The sequence below is a fragment of the Perca flavescens genome, chromosome 1 (genome assembly GCF_004354835.1).
Source record: "Perca flavescens isolate YP-PL-M2 chromosome 1, PFLA_1.0, whole genome shotgun sequence".
Lineage (NCBI taxonomy): Eukaryota > Metazoa > Chordata > Actinopteri > Perciformes > Percidae > Perca > Perca flavescens.
This window is the reverse complement of record NC_041331.1, coordinates 29427051-29436332: the sequence shown is the minus strand read 5'-3', so window position 1 is coordinate 29436332 and position 9282 is coordinate 29427051.

Genomic DNA, 9282 nt, shown 5'->3' with positions numbered 1-9282 from the left:
TCATGTGAAACAAGACCCAGCCTGGTGGTGAAGCTGCAGACAGATGCTTTACAGTGTGCTCCTCAGCAGTAAGCTCCCCCTGCTGCTCATAAGGTGCCTCTGCACCCCTTTTGTTTCAGACCCTCCCACCAGCCTTTGGGCCACGCCTCCTCATTTACATTGACATGTGTCAAGTCCAAATGAAAAGACAATGTCCATCCATCCATCCATCTTCGTCCGCTTATCCGGTGTCGGGTCGCGGGGGGAGCAGCTCCAGCAGGGGACCCCAAACTTCCCTTTCCCGAGCAACATTAACCAGCTCCGACTGGGGATCGGCGTTCCCAGGCCAGGTTGGAGATATAATCCCTCCACCTAGTCCTGGGTCTTCCCGAGGCCTCCTCCCAGCTGGACGTGCCTGGAACACCTCCCTAGGGGGCGCCAGGGGGCATCCTTACCAGATGCCCGAACCACCTCAACTGGCTCCTTCGACGCAAAGGAGCAGCGGCTCTCCGAGCTCCTCACGGATGACTGAGCTTCTCACCCTATCTCTAAGGGAGACGCCAGCCACCCTCCTGAGGAAACCCATTTCGCCGCTTGTACCCTGGATCTCGTTCTTTCGGTCATGACCCAGCCTTCATGACCATAGGTGAGGGTAGGAACGAAAACTGACCGGTAGATCGAGAGCTTTGCCTTCTGGCTCAGCTCTCTTTTTTTCACAACGGTGCGATAGATTGAATGCAATACCGCACCCGCTGCGCCCGATTCTCCGACCAATCTCCCGCTCCATTGTCCCCTCACTCGCGAACAAAACCCCAAGGTACTTGAACTCCTTCACTTGGGGTAAGGACTCATTCCCTACCTGGAGAAGGCATTCCATCGGTTTCCTGCTGAGAACCATGGCCTCCGATTTAGAGGTGCTGATCCTCATCCCAACCGCTTCACACTCGGGTTGCGAACCGATCCAGTGAGTGCTGAAGGTCGCAGGCCGATGATGCCATCAGGACCACATCATCTGCAAAGAGCAGCGATGAGATCCCCAGCCCACCAAACTGCAACCCCTCCCCACCCCGACTACGCCTCGATATCCTGTCCATAAATATTACAAACAGGATTGGTGACAAAGCGCAGCCCTGGCGGAGGCCAACCCTCACCTGAAACGAGTCCGACTTACTACCGAGAACCCGGACACAGCTCTCACTTTGGTCATACAGAGATTGGATGGCCCTGAGTAGAGACCCCTCACCCCATACTCCCCCAGCACCTCCCACAGTATCTCCCGGGGACCCGGTCATACGCCTTCTCCAAATCCACAAAACACATGTAGACGGTTGGGCATACTCCCAGGCTCCCTCCAGGATCCTTGCGAGAGTGAAGAGCTGGTCCGTTGTTCCACGACCAGGACGGAATCCGCATTGTTCCTCCTCAACCCGAGGTTCGACTATCGGCCGAACCCTCCTTTCCAGCACCTTGGAGTAGACTTTACCAGGGAGGCTGAGAAGTGTGATACCCCTATAATTGGCACACACCCTCTGGTCCCCCTTTTAAAAAGAGGAACCACCACCCCAGTCTGCCACTCCTTTGGCACCGTCCCAGACTTCCACGCAATGTTGAAGAGGCGTGTCAACCAGGACAACCCCTCCACACCCAGAGCCTTGAGCATTTCTGGACGGATCTCATCAATCCCGGGCTTTGCCACTGTGTAGTTGTTTGACTACATCAGTGACTTCCGCCTGGGAAATCGACGACAATCCCCGTTATCCTCCAGCTCTGCCTCTAACATAGAGGGCGATTAGTCGGATTCAGGAGTTCCTCAAAGTGCTCCCTCCACCGCCCTATTACCTCCTCAGTGGAGGTCAACAGTGTCCCATCCTTACTGTACACAGCTTGGATGGTTCCCCGCCCCCTCCTGAGGTGGCGAACAGTTTTCCAGAAACACTTTGGTGCCGACCGAAAGTCCTTCTCCATGTCTTCTCCAAACTTCTCCCACACCCGCTGCTTTGCCTCTTTCACGGCAGAGGCTGCAGCCCTTCGGGCCCTTCGGTACCCTGCAACTGCCTCCGGAGTCCTCCGAGATAACATATCCCGGAAGGACTCCTTCTTCAGTCGGACGGCTTCCCTGACCACTGGTGTCCACCACGGTGTTCGTGGGTTACCGCCCCTTGAGGCACCTAAGATCCTAAGACCACAGCTCCTCGCCGCAGCTTCAGCAATGGAAACTTTGAACATTGTCCACTCGGGTTCAATGCCCCCAGCCTCCACAGGGATGCACGAAAAGCTCCGCCGGAGGTGTGAGTTGAAAGTCTGTCGGACAGGGGCCTCCTCCAGACGTTCCCAATTTACCCGCACTACACGTTTGGGCTTACCAGGTCTGTCCAGAGTCTTCCCCCCCCCCCCTGACCCAACTCACCACCAGATGGTGATCGGTTGACAGCTCTGCCCCTCTCTTCACCCGAAAGTGTCCAAAACATACGGCCTCAGATCAGATGAAACGATTATGAAATCGATCATTGACCTTCGGCCTAGGGTGCTCTGGTACCAGGTACACTTATGAGCATCCCTATGTTCGAACATGGTGTTCGTTATAGACAATCCATGACTAGCACAGAAGTCCAACAACAAACAACCACTCTGGTTTAGATCAGGGAGGCCGTTCCTCCCAATCACGCCTCCAGGTGTCTCCATCATTGCCCACGTGTGCGTTGAAGTCCCCCAGCAGAACAATGGAGTCCCCACTGGAGCCCCATGCAGGACTCCAGTCAAGGTCTCCAAGAAGGCCGAATACTCCGAACTCCTGTTTGGTGCATATGCACAAACAACAGTCAGAGTTTTCCCCCCACAACCCGCAGGCGAGGGAGGCGACCCTCTCGTCCACCGGGTAAACTCCAACACAGCGGGCGCCAGCCGGGGCTTGTGAGTATCCCCACACCCGCCCGGCGCCTCACACCCTGGGCAACTCCGGAGAAGAAAAGAGTCCAACCCCTATCCAGGAGTATGGTTCCAGAACCGAGACTGTGCGTGAGAGGTAAGCCCCACCAGATCTAACCGGTAGCGCCCACCTCCCGCACCAGTTCCGGCTCCTTCCCCCACAGAGAGGTGACGTTCCACGCCCCCAGAGCCAGCGCCTGCCGCCCGGGTCTGGTCCGTCGAGGCCCCTGACCTTCACTGCCACCCATGTGGCATCGCACCCGACCCCAACGGTTCCTCCCACAGGTGGTGGGCCCATGGGCTGGAGAGATGGGAGCCACGTAGCTTGTTCGGGCTGTGCCCGGCCGGGCTCCGTGGCAAACCCGCCACCAGGCGCTCGGCCGACGAGCCCGCCGCCTGGGCCTGGCTCCAGACGGGGCCCCGGGCTTCCTCGGGCAGGGTCACTCCATCTCTACCTTGCTTCTTCATTGGGGTTTTTGAACCATTCTTTGTCTGGCCCCTCACCTGAGACCACTTTGCCTTGGGAGACCCTACCAGGAGCACAAAGCTCCAGACAACACAGCCCTCAGGTTCACAGAGACACACAAACCTCTCCACCACGATAAGGTGATGGTTCACGGAGAAGACAATGTTAAATGGAAATTCAAAAGCCAAATATTAAATGAAAATTAAAATCCAATGTTAAATTGAAATTCAAAAGCCAAATGAAAATTAAAATCCAATGTTAAATTGAAATTCAAAAGCCAAATATTAAATGAATATTAAAAGCCAATGATAAATTGAAATTCAAAAGCCAAATATTAAATTCAAAAGTCAAAGCCAAATGGAAAATTTTAAAAATAATAATAATATTTTTAATTTGATCTCGCTTTGTTTTCCCTTTGGACTTTCAATTTCTCTTTGGACTTTCAATTTTAATTATGAATAAATAAATAAATAAAAACAGAATACAATTATTACAATCATTTTCAACTTATATTCAATTAAATACACTACAATGACAACATATTTAATGTTCAAACTGATCAACTTTATTTTTTTTGCAAATGTTCACTCATTTCCATTTGATGCCTGCAACGCGTTCCAAAAAAGATGGGACAGGGGCATGTTTACCACTGTGTTCCATCACCTTTCCTTTTAACAACACTCAATAAGCATTGTCAGGTGGAATTATTTCCCATTCTTGCTTCCTGTACAACTTCAATTGCTCAACAGTCCGGGGTCTCAATTGTTGTATTTTGCGCTTCATAATGCACCACATATTTTCAATGGGAGACAGTTCTGGACTACAGGCAGGCCAGTCTAGTACCCGCACAATTTTACTACGAAGCCACGCTATTGTAACACATGCAGAATGTGGCTTGGCATCGTCTTGCTGAAATAAGCAGGGATGTCCATGAAAAAATACATTGATGGCAGCATATGTTGCTCCAAAACTTGTATTTACCTTTCAGCATTAATGGTGCCTTCACAGATGTGCAAGTTACCCATGCCATGGGCACTAACACACTCCCATACCATCACAGATGCTGGCTTTTGAACTTTCCGCTGATGACAATCTGGATGGTCCTTTTCCTCTTTGGCCTGGAGGACATGATGTCCATGATTTCCAAAAACTATTTGAAATGTGGACTCGTCAGACCACAGCACACTTTTCCACTTTGCGTCAGTCCATTTCAGATGAGCTCGGGCAATTTGAACATTAAATATATTATCTTTGTAGTGTATTCAATTGAATATAGGTTGAAAAGGATTTGCAAATCATTGTATTCTGTTTTTATTTACGTTTTACACAACGTCCCAACTTTATTGGAATTGGGGTTTGTACTTAAAAATCATGTTTTTCCCCAAGTTCTAGAGTCAAGGTCAGGTTTTAGAAGAATAAACGTTAAAAAACATGTTTAAAATCTCCATAAATATAGATGAGATGAGAAGCCTAAAGCCTTTATCATCATTATATTACAATGAATACAACAAAATTGGGAATGACCCTCCAAGCAGTGCTTAAAAGAAACTATAAATATATATAAAGGTAATAAAGATTATATATAAACATCCAAACAGCAACAATGTAGCTGCCTAGCAGCTGTCCAGGTAGACTGTGTGTCGACAGTATCCAACATTCTGTATGTCAGTAGTGAAGAAAGACTGATGGCACTTCACTTTGCACTGTATGAGAAACAATACTGAGAATATGTAAGAAAAGGGAAGTTTTGCAACATTAGCAACTTCTCCCTTGAACTCAATGTTGAATTATGACCACAATGGTGCAATAATAATAAAGTATACAGAACATTGTAGGGCAGCCTGTGGAGCATACTTGCAGAAGTAGATTAGAGGAGTTATATTTCCTTATCATTTGTCATGGTGTTGTGTTAAGCAGTCTCACAGCCAGCGATAGGATGCTGCCCAGTGTATGGCAGCAATGATGGCAGCAGATATTCTTTTACCGCAAACAGCAGCAAGCTGAAAAGACTGTGGCAGACACTTCATCTCACTGTTGACACTGATGTTGTGTAAAAAGGTGCAAAGGATGTTTTGACATCAAAGATAAAAAAAAAAAAAAAAAAACCTTTTAAAATGTTTCAAGATTAATGTTGACCAAAACAGTTTCATCAGAAATAGGATCTACTTCAAGTAATGGAATGAAAGATAGAGCCTTAAAAATACCAAATGTGTAAAGGTCAATAATATCTAGATACAAGATTGAAAACCATAGCCAGATGTGCTGATGTTACAGTGCTTATCAGCATGTGATTTCTTTTCTAGTTCCCCCTCTTTTAGAACAATGCTTCTTCTTGTGGTGATTAGAGGACCTCTGCAGAGGTAATGTTTCAAGTGGCTATGTCCAAAATGGACTACAATATATGATGACAGTGTAAGATGTTCAACGAAAAACAGCAAATTCCTTTTTAACCCTCTGAGACCTGCGGGAGCGTCGGTGTTCTATAGCTGGAGTGTAGATACTGGTATGATATGAAAGTAGAAGGCCTAAGCCAAGGTATCCATTGGTACCAACCATGACATGCTAGCTTGTGCTAACACGCCAAAGTTTGGCTGAATTTTGGTGAGGGAGAAACTGGCATGGCTATTTTCAAAGGGGTCCCTTGAGCCCTCACCTCAAGATATCTTAATGAAAATTGGTTCTAAGGGTGCCCACGACTATCCTTTATAGACATGCCCACTTTATGCAATCCCATGCAGTTTGGGGCAAAAGTTTTTTACATGCAGTATTAATGTTATTTTCACCTATTCTAAAATGGTGTATTTTAATATTTCTGCATATTGGGTTCCCTAAACAGTCATGAAATTGCATAAATTGTGTATGATTGGAAAGCTGAGACTCTGGGGCATGGGTGGCGAACCTGTGGCTCTTGAGCCGTATGCGGCTCTTTGCCTGCTCCTTTGAGGCTCTTACTGTGTGGCTGAGGGCTAGGGTGTTATTGGTGGATTTTTTTTTTTTTTTTTTTACTTTTTGAAACATTTCAGATAAGTTAAAAAAAAAAAGCATTTGAATGATACATTTGCCAATACATTTGCCAATTATTTTAAAATAAAAAATAATGCAGCAGAGTTTTTTTTATGGACCGATTCTGCAACCTGAGGAATAAAAGCTGCCCCAGATTTCTGAAAGAGTGGACACAACCGAGTACAACCAGACCTAAAAAGGATTGTGGATAACAAAGACTGTCAGGTTTCCCACTGAGTCAATCTAAGTAAGAAAAAAAAACCTATGAAAACTGCTATGTATTATGACTTTCATTAGATCTGGAAGTCACTGTTGCTGTTATAATGTGGACGTGCATGTGTTGTGTGGCTTTTTGCTATGGTGCGTATTTTTTTTTGTCTCTTTATGCTGAACTGGTTGGCCACCCCTGCTCTGGGGGATTCAATGAGTTGTTTTCATGTGTGATGATGTAAGTCCCCATAGTAGCCATTTCATTCTAATGAGACCAGTTTCTGAAACTTGACCTCACTGTATGAAATGACCTGTTGTGACCTTTAGGATAATCAGTCTCATGAAACTTTACAACCACAAACTAGAGAGTTGGGGAATTCAGAGGATATATGGCTTTTAGGTATATTGGCAATAAGGGGGGTTTCTCAGCAGTTTCCAATTGCCAAAAAATACATTTCTCCAGATGTCAAAAGTTTTTAATACCAAATCACAGCATGAATTTTTCTATGGTGTTCCTCAAGATCTGTTTTAATGTGGTATTTTGAGAAAAATATATTTCTATAGTGGTAAAAATTGGTTAAATGTTGCATCAAATCTTTGTAACAGAAAGGTATTAAACCCCAAATTGCTGCAACTTATGAGACAATAGAGCACGAGGATGGGCATTATACCGTATACTTCAATCAAAGTGTTCTAAGCCCTTATACACTCTGGCATATATACTGTTGACTTGACATCTCCCACTAAAGATCCCCTGTCCCACCCACAAAGAATGGTTCTAGATGGGTGTCAAGAGGGTTAAACACCATAAGACACCTTCATAAGGAACTGTTCATTATTTATTTCAGGGGCCACTGGAGGAGTAATGGGACCTTAAATCAAAACAGACTTGACCCTTCCTTCACCAATTATACATTCTGGATGACCCTCCTGAAGACTACATTGGAGCCGTCTATACAGGTTTGCAATTGGCAAAGATGTACAAATGTCCATAGTTTTATTTCAACAATTGTATATGTAACTAAACCTCTGCATTCTGATCTTACGCACCACACTCCTCTGTTATGGTGTGGTGGCCATTTCAGTAGATTTACTCACTAACATTGGGCCTCATTCACCAACCGTTCTTACAAAGAAATGTGTTCTTAAACCCTTCTTACGAACTTTTTACGAAGATTCTGGCATTCACTAATGTTTTCTTAACTTGGATTTGTTCTTAGCTAAGAACAAAATCTACGAACACTGAAAAGCACTCTTACGCACATTTGAGTGATTACAATTTGCTCCAAATGATTGGTTACTGCATTTTATTCAATTCTACAGTCATTTTCAATGATAATATTGTACTGTAATGTATTTCTGATCATTTGTTGAAAAAAAAACAACATATTATGCAAAAAACACTAACAGTGCAATTTAAATCAGCAATTAAACTGATTAAATCCTGCGTTATTTGGTGATTGATCGCTATTTATTGGGCCAAAATGCAGTGGTAGAATATAACAAAGTACAAATTCTTCGTAACTGTACTCAAGTACATTTTTCACGTATCTGTACTTTACTTAAGTAGACTCAATAGTGCATAGCCGACTTTTGACTTTTACTTTGTTACATTTTGCAGCAATTATCTATACTTTCTACTCCACTACATTTCTACAATGTTCCGTTACATTTTCTGATCAGTTTCCCCCTTGCCAAAACGTCTTCCTGACCGTCACACGTTTGTCTCACCAGTAAAGTTTGGTTGCCGTAGATACTGTATATATCGGGCACCGCTGATCCAAGCCGGCTCCGGTGCTCCAGAGCCCGGGCGCAGCGCCGCTGACCCTCGGTAATACAACCTCCGGTAAAAGTGAAAATGAAAACGTTTGTTTTTATTATTCCCGTTTTTAAATCACAGTTGCCATCTATTTCTCACCACAGCGTCGTTTACTATCCGCCAGGCTGCGTAAGACGCGTTCATATCTTATTTATTTGGCTGGACCTCTTCAAATCCCCATTTGCGCTGCTTCACACACTTTATTTGCTTACTTACACGGTTAAAGAAAATAAAATACATCCATGAATAAAACCAACCGCATTCTGATTCTAACAACTTTTTTTTAAAAGCCAGGCTTTGTTTGTGGTAGTGGACATCTTCTACTTTTACTAAAGTAAATATGTCTCTGGATATTTGTACTTTTATTTAAGTACTGAGATTCAGTACTTCCTCCACCGCGGCTCCGACAATCTCCGAAAACCTGTCTCCCAGGAGGTGCACTGGAAGTGTCATGTCCTTATATGGGAATTTTTGGGGCGTTTTCTTATGCTAATTATGCTAAAATAATTACGAATCCCACTATGGCCACGCCAAGACCCGCCTTTCAATAGCGTTCACACACTACTATTGGCCAGGCGTCCATGCTTACATGTACAGGTCCTACCTATCCCCTGACCCTAACCTTAACCACTCGAGGTGAAATGCCTAACCGCAACCAATCGAGCTGCTTCGTAGGGCGTGGCCATAGTTTTTTTAATTTTTTTTTTATAAACTTTATTGAAGAATGTGGACATACAGTAGGAAGGAACGTCTTCTGTACATCTTAACAGTCTATGTTCTAAACGAGCCAGGGGGTTATTAAGGAAAACAAAACCAAAACAAAGCAAAGCAAAAAAAAGAAAAAATTCATACAAATATTTTGTAAAGCTTACAAAGATCA